The 16,081-nt window shown below is 44.7% G+C and overlaps 1 protein-coding gene across 2 annotated transcripts in view; it reads right to left on the reverse strand.

Annotated features, from left to right (window-relative positions):
* The window catches only part of LOC105561760 (teneurin-m), a 539,370-nt gene that overhangs the window by 57,155 nt on the left and 466,134 nt on the right, over positions 1–16,081 (reverse strand). The gene's annotated exons all lie outside the window — the stretch shown is intronic.

Raw genomic sequence — 16,081 nt, forward strand, 5'->3', positions numbered from 1 at the left:
CCTTCCGAGCGTCCTGAAAATTTCTGCATGATTGAATATTACGAATTAAGCGGGGTCTAAGTGGCAAATCTAAAAGGCGCGGAGGGTCGAGTATTTATCAAGTATAAATGGAGTTACATTTTATCCGGCGTTCGTATCCAAGTCGAGTGTCGGCAGAATTATTAAATCCCATTCTCGGCGGAAATCTTTTAAAAATGCATTAGCTTATTTCCATTACAATTCACTTTTCGAACTGTATTATCAATCGCGGGAGAGAAACGCGTTCCGAACTCTTTACCATAAAGGAGACCCCGTCTCCTCTCGCATAACGCGAAAAAAATGTTGCACGCGAGGGCAGATCTGATCTTTCCTTTCTGGAGGAGCCCCGTTCCACGAAACTTTTTGGGACCGGCCTCTGGCGTCGTGCCATTCCGCATGAAATAGGAGGCACCGAAGTGAGAAGAAGACGAAGAAAACGAGAACGATAGAAGAAAGAGAGGAATACCGAAGAGAACTATTGACCGGGCCGGGATGAAAGGGTGTCCCACCCTTTTTCGAAATCCGAGAGCGGCGCGCCGTCCAACGTGTGTGTTCGCGCTCCTATCGTATCCCATATCTCCTCTCCGAGAGCAACAGTTACTACCACTGTTGCCCCATCACCACGCGGGGCCCGATCACCACGCACACGTACGGTTCACACGGAGAAGGAGGTGCAGCGCGCAAGGTACTTTTGTGCACAAACGTAGTTGGCTTTACGAGAGAGCTCGCCTGCCATCTGCCCGATACGCAATCCGCCTTAGCTTCTCCTCATCTTTTTCTTTTTCCTTTTTTTTTACGTAATCCCAGTCGTTTTCCAATCCTGGACGAGCGACTCTCACGGGCCTTCATCTCGCCTTTCTGCCGGGGTCACAGCCGTGAATCCATTCAGCGGCGGTCGTACCGTTCGCGCCGAAAAATCGAATTCGGGATTCCGGGGGTTTCCGACCTTCACCCCCTTCGCGCGAATCTGCCGTGGGATGTGTCAACTCACAACTGAGTATTTCGATTCGACGCAGAGTTTTTGTACTTCTGTATTTGTCCCGGGGGCTTTCAATTGCTGGAAAACCCTTTTTTTCTATGCGAATTCGTAACGCTATATGGAACCGATTCGATACGCGGTTGAATATTTGCAAACCTCTTCGTTCGGTTTTCATCACTAAATGTAGATGAGCGGAGTAACATCTTTTCTATACTAATAATTAAAAAGACATATTGAAACGAATTCATTATGTTCCAAATTGGAATGCGTATTCAATAGCGTGGATCGAATTATGGAATTGTGCCTTCGATATCCCTCAAGCTTCATTAATATGGTTACATATTTATAATCGAATAACGGTAATTCTCCTTAGATTCTTCAATTATTAAATTCATTTTAAACAATTATTAAACGTTATTAATTTTTACTTCGTAAAATAAGACGTATATTTTGCCGACAAGTCATCATCCGAACTCGCTCTTTGAAGAGATATCGTAAAGGCCCTCGAACTTCCGCGGACTTTTCTCCCGTGTCTCGGCACAACGCGCTCTCAATTCCAAGATCTCGAAAAACTAACTTCCTGCGGGAAATTTTCCGCAGGTCGTAATCTACTCGCGATATCTGCGACTATACTATTTTAACCGAGAGTAACACAGTGTCGAGTTAGCAGTCACAGTGGAAATACCCGCTTCCTTAATGCACTTCCTGTCCTTACGACAGACTAAAGATCTTATCGAATAGGTTCGGGGCCGTATCTCACGCTTGTGCTTCCCCTCGTGCTTCGTAGCCCTTACTCGCGAGACCATCGGGCCAGTTCCGGCCATCCCTCCGTGTCCGCGAGACTCGCGGGGGGTATCCTTGGGAGGTAGGGAAATGGGGGAGAAGTTCTTGCTAAGGTTTCCTGCGGGCACCTTCGACCGCCCGCAAGCGGGGTGCATATCCGATTGTTGAAATCGCGGCGCGATCGATGATAAGCCCGTCCGCGCTAACTTTAGCCCTCGTCCAAATAAAGCAGAAATAGGTTGATGGTCGTCCTAACGACGTCATTTTACATGACTTGCTACACGGAGAAAAACGATTTCTTTGGACCTAATAAATTTCGTTGTAGCAAAACAAATTTGATATTTGGAACGGCTCAAACAAATTATTTGTTTGAATTCGAAATAATATATATATCTTCGTCTGAAATAAAATATTTGTTTGAAACGAAAGGTGCACTCTCTTTGATTTAAATGATACTGTTGTTTTATTCAAACACCATTACCGTTTGATAGAAAATATGTGACAAAAATGTACACACATCTCTTTTTCCCTCTACATTATATTATAATTTTCCCTTCATTAGAAGAAGAAAGATAAACATTTAATTAATACACTATGTTCAGCTATGATGCGGTCGCTTACATGTCTAACCGCCGTGATTTTACTTACGGGTTCGGCGGCCATCTAGTGGCAGCACCAAACTTTACAGGCACCTGGTCAAATAATATAATTATTTAATTGAAAGATACTACTTGAAATAATAGTATCTTTTCCATCAAATAATAGAGATTGTTTGAATGAAACAACAAAATTTTTATTCGAACAAATAACGTTTCGTATAAGCATATGTTGTTTCAATGAAACAAATTTCAATCAAATAAATAGAAATAATAAATCCAAAGAAACCTTTTTCTCTGTGTAAGCAATCTGAATAATAAAAATTTTACGTTATTTGACTTTTTTTTCCACTGCCATTGTTTTATTGCTGCTTTTCGAAAGTCTGTGCAATATTGGAGCGATAATAGATTTCTCCGATTTATTAATAAATGGAAATGCATCGTACGAATGTGACGTTTCGCTGATCGAATATAGTAAAACGGTTATCAATAATACTTTTCCTATGTTATAAATAAAAATGGTAAGCACTGAAATAGAAATACCATTGCCAAATCGTACGTCATTGCTCCGTTTTAGAACGTAATAACGTCAACGACATTTCTTTCTTGACCGATTGTGCGTCAACTCGCGACTGACGTGTAAGAAACGTCACAGATCCTACGACGATAGGAGTAAGGGTGGACGCAAGAATATCTAGACTAGACTTGGCTAAATCGGGCTAATCTGAGCGGAAATCTTTCGTATAGTTATATCATATAACAAACGTCATTGTCAAGCTCGCTTGAACTTTTCGCCGGGAATGGTTGATTAATGGCGCCCACTTTTGGATTAAAACGGGGAAGAAATTGGGCGGTCTCGCTCTCCTTGCTTTAGGCGAATGACGCACGCTCGGCATTAAAATAAATTTAACGTCAAATGTAACGCGTGAAGAAATACATCTGTCTGTATAAGCGGCGTGTAGGCAGGAGCTTTTTTAATTTTGCGCGTACGGGAACGCAAGAGAATTATTTTGACACGTATTGTGGAATTGAAATTATTATATTCAAAGGAGTACTCCGGCATCGAGAATTGTTACCTTATGACAGACAGCAAACGGAGGGAACCTCCCGATGTGCGGCGGCCCTTGATATTCTCGATCTGACAAGTGCTTCGAGCGTACGCCGTTCTAATGATAAGTAACGAGCGCCTCGGAACAAAGGATTGGAATAAATTTTCGGCAGTCGACATTGCGCGGGAGGAGCCGCTTATTTTCTGGCGTTTACGGTCGCCGATGCTAATCTCTCGGAGGGCCTACGGGGAGACCTTCGAGTGCCGGCTTCTTCATAGGCTTGCCATCTGACACCGGGGCCTCTTCAGGAAGGAATCTGGTCTGCGTTTCGGACTGAATTATGCTAATACCCTCCCTTCCTCCCGACATCCGTGATTCACGCCGCCCTCTTCGCTGCCACGCGAATTGAAAGGGAGAGAAAGTGGTGTTTCCCGTGGCGCTTCGCTGAAAATCTACTTAGCCTCCGCAACCGTTATTTTAAAAGCAAACTGCAACGACGCGAATTAAATATTAATTCTTGCACGCGTGTCTAGTTAACGATTGCCAATAATTTTATTGATCTTCCTCCAATCGTAAAAATTGCAACAGCTGTAACTCTGAAATGACACGGGAGTAACGGTTCGATCGTTACGCTTTATTGTAATACGTAGAGTTTCTTCGTATCGAGCATAAGGAAGACGCGCCTCGTGCACCATATAGCTCGACTTTACACATTCACAAAACATATAATATTGCTTTTAGGGTGTTTGCGTGGCTATGAAGAAAAGAATGCGGCGAGCAGCGGTGGTCGGCGGGCGTAACTGCAAATAACGTGTTCCACGTTTTGTGTAATATATCGGATGCGTAGGCACGCACGAAAAAGCGAAACGTGTGTGACCACGGGTCGAATAGTATTGATATTTGGGACCCACCTCTCTCTCCTTCTTTTCTCCCAATTCCGCACGTGAGCCATGTGTCTTTTTCTTCGTTTTACGTCATCTGCAGGCGAGAAAAGTGAATGCACCGTGTGTGCGTTCCCGTAATATACCTCAGTGGTTCTCATAAATCATAGACAAACATTTTTACGCGGTACAAGTGTAATATAATTTCTACACATCAAATATCTTATCGGATTACGATAACTTTGAGTCTTAATCTCCAAATGCAGTCACGGACGTTTCGCGGACAACATGTTAAAAATATTTGAAGGACTCGCGTTCTATCATTAGAGTATTTAAAGTTTCATAGAACGATACGTATCCGGTCTATAAGAGATACGCGATCAAAATTAAGTCGTAACTCGAGAAACTACATGTTTCCTATTGCTCTATTATCAAGAGATAGAGAGAGAGGGGGAGGGGGGAGGCTAGACAGAGAAAGAGAGAAAATTCGATGTATCACTGTTTCAATAGAGACGCTTTTCATTATTAAAAGTTCGTCCTGAGAGCATTTTAATATATGACTAAATTACTTATTATTCAAAGACGCAATTAAATTGCGGATTTACATATCTATTACGGCGCGGGTCGAGATTGCCCTACTTGCGTCTATACATAAATGCAGGAACATGATGGATGATACGAAATAAAGCGCGGAGTCGCCCTCAAGACAGAAGTAATTCAATTTCGCTCGGTGTAGGGCAGTTAATTTCCATATTAACGCGGTTAAACGCGGTTTGACTCGGGGGTTTGACGTTACGAAGATCGTTAGATCGGAAAAATTTGTAGCGACTTATCGGGATCACTCGTCGGACTTCGCCTTCCTGCGAGCGGGTAGAGAGGCGGAAGTCGCACTGTAACGCGCGTCTAAAGCAGTAAGCAGCTTCTTCTATCGATTTCCGCTTTCAATCTGCGAACAATGCATCAATAAGGGCGAAGTGTGCCGCGAGCAAAGATAACTTTGTGGAACTTCGCATGCTGGTCCGTTCAATCTTCTCTCCGTGCTGTGCGATATCGGCACCGATATTGCGCGCACAAATGCAACCACCTGCACCGCACGCACACGTACACACGCGCGCGCGCGCAAATAGACCTGTCCCGTAATCGAGCTTTTTAAATATACAGAATGCATCCAATTTAGCGAATGGAGTCCTTGCCTAATAAAAAGTTGCCGGTCACAAAAGCCAAAGTGCTCTTTTTTTTCCGCGAGACGATATCGCTCCGATTTCGATGGCGGCCGCTCATTGAAAGCGAAATTGTCAACTATCGAGAATTTTCGTCAATCACAAAAGGTCGGGGGGGTACGTGAGTTTCGGCCGGAGAAAAGGGTCGCCTTATCCGCAATCCAATCTCCATTAGGCCGACTGTTGCCACGATTTTCGCGAACGGTTCGACATTCGGTCCGCGGCGGTCGATCGAGCGGCATGAAAGAACTGCACGGATGCGAGCAGGGGGTACAACATTAATGTGCTCGTTGACATTGTGTTTATCCCGGCGTGTACACTAGCGACCCGGGGAGGGGGGGGGTAGGCGAGAGGAAGGGCGAGAGAGATGAAGCGGCACCGGCTTTACGGGGATAATTGAAACGGGCAGCCGCTCAGAACGCCAAAAATAAACAATGCGAAATGCATTTCGACCGTACTAATTTAAATAACTTTCGGGCCATTGTTCTTCAGATTTGATTTCCAACTTACGGTAGTCGTTTATAATTAATCATAATTACTAGTATTAACTTGTATTAATAATGGGAAACAGATGTCTCTCTCTTTTGGATAATGGCGCGTGAAATATTTGCGCATTCACAAATTTCCCGAAACCTTTTGTATCGAAAGAGAGCTTCGTACAGAATCGTACTGAACCCTCGAAATGATCAGTGAACCAAGATTCACGGTCAAAATGGTATCGCAAAATGAAGCTCTGGACGCAAGTGAACCGAGAGCCGATGTTGACGCAGGACAGTCGAAGAAGGGGAAACAGAATGCAGGTCCTGGTCTGGTCTGATGGACGCAAGAAAGGGGGGGAGGGGGCAACGTCCCTCTCCCATGGATGATGGATGTCGGGGCCTTTCAAGTCCGTGGCGCACGGCCCCCTCCCGTCCCGTCCTGTGATTATCTAATACGACGACGCCGAAAGGGGGATCCGGCGGACTCGAAACGATCGTTCTCGTCGTGCGCAGGCCAGGGAGGACAGAGGGGGTAGATTCGATGTTACCAAACCATAAACGCGACTGTATCGAGCCGGCTACCGGGGTTTTCTCGGGGCTTCCCCGGGCCGCTACATCGTGAAAACTCGTTCGCGCCCCGTTCTTTCGCTTTGCCTCCCCCCCCCCATCCCCTTCAATTTGGTCCCGGCCGAACGACATACGGCTACCCGGAGACCGGAGTCGCTCGCGATGAATGGCGGATTCGCGACTAAAAAAAAAAACGCACGCACGCACACCGATAGGGTAACCCCTTTAATCTGTCACTGTGCGCTGCGACTCGCGCCGACTCGTGCAAGGAGAGAAAGGATACGCCTGGGATCGCCTTTTCCGGTGGGGCTTCTCCGGGCAATGAAATTACCGGGCTGCCACTCAAATTGGCCCGACCGGCGAACAATCGGGCCTATTACGTGGCATTTGTCAGCACGGCGCTGCTGTCACCGTGCGCAGCGAAGGCCCGTCTCGCATTACACGTTTTCCTTTCGGTCTTCGCGAAAGGGGTTGGCGAGACGAGGGGTCCCGCGGGGGACCCGCGGTGTTTAGGCAGGCAACAATGTGGCGTTCTTGCACAACGAAAAACAGGCACGATCGCCACCTGTCGCGACGCATGACACCGCACTGCAAGCAGCCTTGCAGCAGCGTGGAGGAGGTAGATCGAGGATGTTGCGCAAATTAAAGCAGACACACGTGTTGTAGATTGATTAATGATTGATGTGGGAATGAGGGGGTTGCGAAGACAAGAGGGGTGGTTGAAAAAAAAACCCCCGAGTGGCAAGCGGGCGGACGAAGTACGCGGCCACATTGCAGGGTCTACGGTTGCGCCGGAGAATTTACAAGAAGCGCGTAATTTCGGAGCCTATCTGAGCGCGTCGAAAACGTCAATTTGAAGATTCCGCGAAGTCTGTCTCGATACTCTTAAGCGTTTGATGATAAATTATACATTATTATGTCATATTCGTCCCCGGACGAGTTGTCCCTTCGGATTGGTCCACCTTATGATTCGTGGAATACTCTCGAGATAGATTTGGCTTCGCGTCGCGGGTTCGCGTCATTTGTCTTTGTCGTCGACGAAGTCACGGGGAAAACGAACGGGGAGGACGAACTTCCCCCCCTGGCCTGACCGATCCGCGCGATCGGATCGTTTTGAACGAGCGGGCGACGCAGGTTGGTATCGACCGTTCGGTTTCGCAGACGGCCAGCTGCGAGGCCCTCGTCGCCTCGGTATTGACGATAAATATGGGCGGTGTCGTTTGGCAACGACAGGTTTAAGAGGCTTTTAAGGACGCTTCGCCGATCGTGCCGCGATCTTCCCCCACGCGCTACTCACAGTTCACTCTTTTCGTCTCTCTCCCTCCCCCCCCCCCCGTGACCCTCCTCCTCCACCGAGATCGCAACGAAGATTCGATGAATGAAGAGTACCGGTAACCTGCTCCTCCCGCTCGTATATATCCCGAGGAATAATACGTGAAGATCCTCGAAGCATGAAAAGTCGCAGCGAAATCGAACGTTCGCTTCGGAGGGAGGAGCTCCGTTGTATGCGAAAGTCATTCAGCTAGATCGAATATGTGCTCCGATTTAATTGTTCGAGTGCAAGCAGTACCATTTTCAGATGTTGAGAAAGAAACTGGCTAGATGGGAGGGAATTGAAGACGATCGAGGAGTCAAACTGGCGAACTAAAATAATAGAAGTTACGAGAGTCCGTTAACGATCTCGTTGAATTCCATTAATTTATACTGGATCACTGTTTCCATACAAAGTCGGGGGAGATTCTTTGCAAATGTATTATGATTTATAACTCTGTAAAACGTGATTGCGCGATCCGAAAGTTTTGCCTTTAATAAATGGAACTTGGACGTTCGCGAAGTACGGGGAATGGTTCAATTATATTCCGCCCCTCTTATGTACGCTTTGTTATAAACTCGGTCCATATTTTTTATCAGTTCTGATAAGCACTTATCGTTAAACGACGCGGAACTTTGGAGGCGTGCCCGATAACTCCGAGGTATTACTCCGAAGTTTAAAGCTCGGGAGAAGCGCGGAAGTCGGAATCACTTCGCACTACCGTGTCGCGCCGTTTCGAGCCGTTTGGGCAACGGCGAATCGTTTCTCCGGGGCCCGGGATATTTCATCGAGCGTAAAGAAAAGCCGTTGAAATAACGTTCGCCGAGCTAATCGAAGCGGACAGCCGTCGTGAAAACTTCGCGGGCCAAACTTGGATATTAAAAGCCATGTAGACCCCGAACTAATTGACAATTTAAATAAATCGGAGAGAAACGCGAGAACTGCAGCTCAATATTTATATTTTTTTCGCAAAAAAATTATATATATACCATTATTAAATATATATTCGATAGAATAAATTTAATTAAAAAAGTTTATTTATCCACTATTCATCCGTTCTCCTGTCAGAAATCCGGTAAAACGACGTTGTTACCGTTTCTCCTATAAAATATATTAGCATAACCCACTTCTCGTTCGCTTAATACATTTCGTTACACGGGACTTCCTTTAATAATGACATTACACATGTATATAGACAGTCGAATGTACACAGTCGATATTAAAAGTTCATACACGTTAGTATTAAGGCTGTCGCGTATCAGCTTGCGCCACATCATTGAAACATCAATAAATCTCATGTTTAAAAAGTCGGACGGTCTGTGCTAATATCCTCGTGTTTGCCCTGTTCGATCTAACCCTCGAATATCTGTCTTTCTCGCTCTTTCGCTCTCCTTTCTCAGAACTTTTTTTCTTGCTTCTCGTCCGACATTAACTAGACGGCAAGAGAGTGACCCACGGCCGATTATTGGATCCTTCTTTGACCGCAGACTTTACCCTCTCGACGAAATATGCTCGTATCAGCACGCACGCGGGCTCCCTTATTGACCGTATCTTTCTTTCTTTCCGTCTTCTGTCATGATGGTTCTCGGTGGACAGCTCGTAATACCTATATATGGCGCGCGTAAGCGTCTGACGACGACAAAATGAGGAGAATCGAGTACTGATGCCGCCTAATCCTCTATCGGCCATTGCAGATGACATATAACGTCATTTGGGACACACGATAAATTCGACGATTAAAAAGAATAGCGTTGTGTTAAAAGAAAATTCAATTTATCTTCTTTCTTAACAATTGAAATTAAAATTTTAGTATACGGAAAATGACGCGATAATACCATTGAAATCTTTCTCTTGCAAAAGGGGGGGTTTTTTTTAGAATAAAATTTGAATCATTTAAATATTAATTCGTCTATAATGGAAGGCACGGTATTTTTGATATAGAAAAAGAAATAACGCTGTAAAATAGACACGGATTCGATTATACTGGTGGCTGGAAATAAGATCCACGAAGATGCAATTATTTCATGGGGAAAAAAACACGCTTGATGGATTACGCTGATGTTCGCGTCTTGAAAAGATTCGATTAAGGGTCTGATTGCTATCCGAAAAACCTCAAAGAGTTTCTTCACTTGGATCGGCGTAATATCGTTCGGCGCGTTCGGAGCGGAGTGTTACTCTCTCGAAAAGGGTTCGTTCATTTCTTTTATCGGGCTTGAGAGCAGTTAGATTGCCAGGACAAGCGATTTCGAGGAGCAATTCCGATTGAGGGGAGCGGGGAGGGTGGGAAACGGGCGGTGACTCTTCGGTTAGGAATTTCGAAGGGTGTCTAATTGCTTCAAAACTTGTCACGCGGCCTCGATCCCGCGATGCTCAGTTGGAGCCCCGCGTGATTAATGGAACTTTCAAAAAAAGGACGCACTTATCTCGATCCCTTCTATGAACCAAAGAAGCTTGCCTCCGTAATGCGTTTTCCCGGTGATCTGTATCGACCGTCTGTCATACGGTGACACGAGCGAGAGACGGCTCGAATCACGTGTATGGCCTCTCGAACGAATCCCGAATCTGTCATTAGCTTCTGTCTGCCAGGGCGAGCCTGTCTCCACGGTTACAGATAATTATGAAATGAATTCTACTCCTCTGTTGGTTTTGAGCGATAAGTATTTTCGCGTCGACCAGGCCGTTAACGATCAATCACTATTTTCGAAGCTTTTCAAGTTAAGTATAATTGATAGCTTCTCTTGTTATATACCGCGTGACCCAAATCCATCCAACTTTTTATACAGCTTCATTACTGAATTCAGGATGTACGTCTCTTAAAAAAAAATTCACTAAATTATTCTTGCGCTTCTCTCTCTCTCTTTCTCTTAAAAGAGAGACTTTACATCAAGTAATTTTATATATAGTTTTTAAGTTTATTTCCAGGATACGATTTTCTGACTAAAGTATCTATTAGCAAAAGTTTTACACATACCACTTTTCCTACGCATTGCGTAGAAATGTTCGAGATAACGTGATCCAAGTTGTAGATTCATCTAATTAAATAAAGTAGCGCGTTATTTGCAATTCAATCGGCGGAGAAAGAAAAGTTGGATATGTTTCCTAGCTCCAGCGTGATACCGCCTCGACATTATTGCGACGACAAGCACAATAAATAACGCGGGAGAAAAAGAGATATGGTCGACACATTTTAATAATTCATTTAGGAACTTGGATCCCACCCTGCACCGAGTCCGAGTCAATACTACGTGATACGATCGACGCGGCCGAAAAACACGAGCACCTGACTACTCGCTTCAAGTGGCCGTAGATCCCTTTTTTCTCACTTGCTAACAACCGAGACATCTTTTCTCCTCCTTTTAATAAAATAGCAAGAAACCCCGACACACAAGGACGATGTTACCGAGTTCCACCGTTCTTTCGATACACGTTAGACATCGACGTTTGATTCAATGATTTTCGTGACCGTCATAATACATTTAGAACTTTTTCCTCTTGAGAAAATTTAGTAAACGAGTTCCAGTCGCGTACCAACAAACAATTATTATATCTGTTATTAATTTGTTTCCATCGTTCTCTTTGTTCTATGTTCACTAGCGATTATAAAATTGAATGCAAATCCACTTGCACTCGACTTCATAATCACATCCATTTTTGCACAAGTGACATAAAAAATTAGGAAATTATACTATTTAGCCTAATCGTCTGATAAAGACAGGCACTAAAAGAACCTATGCTGCTTTATGATAGCGGACATCTGCCACGTTCGAGCTGGAACGTTGCTCCGCATGAACGGCGCAAATGTGTTTGTCATATTTCCAGGCACTCGAGCGTCGTCTCGGTGCTCCAAGGAATTAGGGGAGCGCTTATTCAAACACGCGCGGTTAAAAGTGTCCGCGTTCTCCCCTCACGTATTATCTCGGCACGTCTATTGGCAGCTTTGTACATGCCGCTGATGAGTTACACCAGCCGAGGAGAAGAGCGACGCGCACGTCCCTCCTAGCCGAAGAAAGAAGCGTAGCGTGCTTATGGGAACGCAGTTGCGCGTGAAAAATCTGTGTATCCCGCGTCGATTTGTCGGAGTCAAACTATAACGGGGCGCTCCCAATTCTATGAATGCTGCGCAAACACTGTTTGTGACTTTGTAACTAGAAAACTTTAACTGTGTTTCTGTAAACAACTAATTTGTATCGGTGTTATAAAATACAGTGATACATTTCTTTAAAGTAGTTTTTCCTCTCGCTTTTCTTCGGCAAAAATTATCTTTGTCAAAATCACCAATTTTACGTTATTCAGTAAACTGATAAGTTTCAAGTGCTGCAGATTGAATTAGGTAATAAAAAATTAAGATACTTGAGAAACGATATAAATTCTCCAATTTCGATTAAATCGCACATCTGTCGTCGATAGATAACGCCGTGAGGGTTAAATAGCTGTGTCGCGCGAAGTACGAAGTGCTCCGTATTGCTATTCCGCTTCCATCCCGCCGTCTTCCACCGAGTGTCAAGATAAATGTTGCGTGCCCGCGTGATTTCAACTATCTAAACGGATATTGGGAGTGCGCGCGTGCACTCCGGCGTGCGTGACGTGCGTACACCAACCGCGTTATCCGCGCACAAAAGGCGATGCATTAACGCATACACGCGCAGCCGAGTGATATTGAGATGTGCTAAGGGAAGATGAAGGAACAGACGGAACGACGTTCAACGGAGGGACAGGAAGGGTTGTCAAACATCGAGACTATCGGCGCTGAAATCGGAATGTCGGCTGTCGCCTCCTCCTCGAGTAGGAGCGCGATTCTGGAGAAGCGTAAGATAGATGTACGAAACGCGGAGCTGTAAGGAGCTACATGTCCGCCAACATTTGCGCAATCAGCATCTCGCGACATACTGACCGAGTTAATTATTAATTGTCGGCCGTCGTTGTTACGTTTTACTTACATGAAAGACGTCAATGTAACATTTGCGAAAAAAAAACGATAACCGTGTTAAAAAGAAACGAAAACGCTACGTTCAACAGAGCTAAAGATGCAGTGGATAAACTATCCGAAACTAACGCGCGAGAATGGCTGTTTAGGGTGGCAAGAGAAATTCCTGACACGTAGCCGAGAGTATAGCGAATGGCATAAGAGTAACAGCGTAACGGAGTATCGAGGGTCGTGATGTAGGGGATTAGCAATTTCTCCAAGTGCGTCTGTGTAATGTCTCTGGGGTATCGTATTGGCTCGCGATACCAATCGTCCGAACCATCGATCACCTTTCCGCTGCGGAAACGGAGCAAGAGTCTCTCTTTCGATTTCTCGGTGGTTACGGGACGCTCATATCACTCGATATATATTTTTATGTATGTTATGTGTACCTACGTAGTGTGTATGTATACATGCGTGTATATATAGAATATGATCCAATGCGGCTGGCGTTTTATTCTGTCCGTTTATAGCTCGGTTTAAAGTCAATTAATTTCAAACTTTTGGTCCGCCGCGCTGATTATTTTCGACTCTAAATTTAGAACGAGACGAACGAGGCCATTTATGTGTCGCTGACATCGCGGTCGGTACAACTGAAAATGCATAATGAAAGTATTGTAATCAACGATAAAAAGTAACAAAAAAATAAAGAAAAAAGGGTCGGGGTCTATTTATAAGAAATTATATTCTAAAATATCGCGTTGTTTGGTCAGACAACTCCGGCGTAACGTCATTTAACGCGCAAGATAACGCATACGTTTTCTACCTCGCGTGTGTTCAAAGCCCATCTGGAACTGTTTGTGTTAGGAAGTGTCGTGTTTCGGGTGTTCCATCTGGGCGCTGCTGGGTCGAGGATCATACCCGAACTCCGTGGAACGTGTAACTCATATGCAACTTGTGTACACATTGTGACACGCGGCCATCCTGCGTTTTCTGTAATATTGCCATCGCCGCCTCTTAACATATCGGTTTCGTCTTGACGAACGACATGTAATCCCGCCGGTGAAAGAAACGCGCGCGAGCCCCCTCGAGAGTTCACGCGAGCCGTAAGTTTTTCGACGAGTCGACGAGTTTGATTAAAATAGCGGCCATGTCGCATCGTGCTCCAGGTCGGGGAGGAGGAGGTACAAAACGGAATTAACCTAATTAATTTCTAAATGGAGTACCTTGGTACTCCACGTACTCGACGCTCTTGGCATTATGGACTCTATTTCATCAAACTTGCGCTTCCTATGTTCGGAAACTTGATGGTCCGGTCGGTTAACAAGGGGAGCTTTCGATTTTCGAAAGTAGGACGAATCACTCTGAATTTTTCCAGCGTTCCTCTGAAGAGTTGAAGAGACCCGCGACGCGGCCCGTTTTCTTTCCCCGAAGTTGGTACGTGCCGAGTGTCGCTAGATTCTATCTGGATTTAGCATGCACTATCGACGAATCTGTTTCAAGATGCGATTGTTCCTCGTCACGTAGCGCTTTTTATTTCGGCACCGAACCTATTTTCCTTTTTCCGCTTGAATCGGCGCGTGTTATTCACGCCGTGTATTGACTGTAACTGGACCATCGAAATTGTTTAGGGCGAACAGATGAGAGATTTCGCGGTCTTGAGCCGGCGGTTCGTTGCGTTCATTCGTGAGCTACCTAAAAGCGACCGAGTCGTTTCGCTCTCCGCGCACGCATTGTCCTGTTCGCGGGAGAGATTTGCATTTTAGTCCCAAACCATCTCGAAAGTCCACCACGGGGCACAAAGCCCGTGCGCACGGTCTTTTCTAAATGGCAGACAGCATCCTCTCTGGGTGACCGGTTTCTTTTTATCTTCCTGGCAGGATCTGGCAGGCGACTGGCTAGTGAAAAGGACATTGGCGTCCCGTCGTTAGCGAGGATGTTTGGATTACGGGTCGACGATCCTAATTTCTTTTTCGTTGAGGACAATTAGCCCCTTTTAGCCTTTTAACATGATACTATTGGTACGGGGACTGGGTCCAAAGGGACCATCACGGGGTATTTACCTGGGCCATGGAAAATTGGAAAAACAAACAGGTTAGACGAGAATCTACAGATCAAACTTATACGGAGAGAATTGAATTGTCAGTGGCCAATGGGCTGAGCGACCACGGTGATTTCAGGTGCCTAAGTCGCCTCCGTCAAACGATTGGTCACGACATTATACTTATTATTCCATTCATAATTGTTTCTTTTAAACTACTAAACAGTTTTTGTTAGTTTTTATTGGTCAAAATCCGATTAATTTTTGTTTGGAAAGGATGTCAACCTTTTGATACTTAAGAATTGACTAATTGGTCAAGTTTTAGATGGAACCTGATACATTTTGACACGATATTTGATACCTCACAAACAGATTAATAGAACATCATTCTTTTCTTCCATAAATAGTTGGCTAATGAATTAATATATGGCTTAAAAGTGATTAATTGGTTATCACTTTTTAAGATTTGACACTCTTTTGCATATTTTAGATTTAACGATTTCTATATTGTACTAATAATATATTAAAAATATATCAATAGATTTTCATATAACATTAATATTATCAATACGAAATTGTTTAATTATCTCATATCAAACTCAAACTTTTTATCTGCCGTAATTGTAAGGGGGAAAAATAATAAAATTATTAATTTTCGTCAGAGGTTTCCTTAGAGTTTCGTGGAATTTGATTTCACGCGACGTGAAGAAAACGCTCATTAAGAAAACTATTGCAAATAACGTTGGGGTTCGAGTTTAAAAAAAAATCTACTTTCGAAGAACCGACGTTTAGTGTGACATCGGTGAGAACTCGACGGTTGAATCCTGCGGACGCCATTTGTCTCGGAAGCCGGAAAATTGGTTTCATAAACACGGGGTGCCCCGCGTCGAGGGCGTTCTGCATCGGTCGTCTTTCATAACGATCTTTCAATAAGACGCGGACGAGCGGGACGGCTGCATAAACATAAGACTTTTTCCGCTTGACGTGTCGACAAAGTGCGAATAGACGAGCCGTTTAAAATCTACAGTGGGACGCTAAGCTAGCTTTGAGAAAAAATTCCGGGCTCGAGTCCGATGCTCGTGTTTCCGAGGGCTATTCTGAACCATCCTAAATCTCTCTTCGATCTCGTGAAATAATAAAATTACAAAGATGACCGAGCAATTTCATCCTCGTGTATCGGGGAAACTAGTATCCTACTCGCAATTCAATCAGGGAATCCTAGCCGCTCCGAGTCTCGCGTTTTCTGCAGCTCG

Source organism: Vollenhovia emeryi, unplaced genomic scaffold (genome assembly GCF_000949405.1).
Source record: "Vollenhovia emeryi isolate VEMERY1.0 unplaced genomic scaffold, V.emery_V1.0 DF939201.1, whole genome shotgun sequence".
Lineage (NCBI taxonomy): Eukaryota > Metazoa > Arthropoda > Insecta > Hymenoptera > Formicidae > Vollenhovia > Vollenhovia emeryi.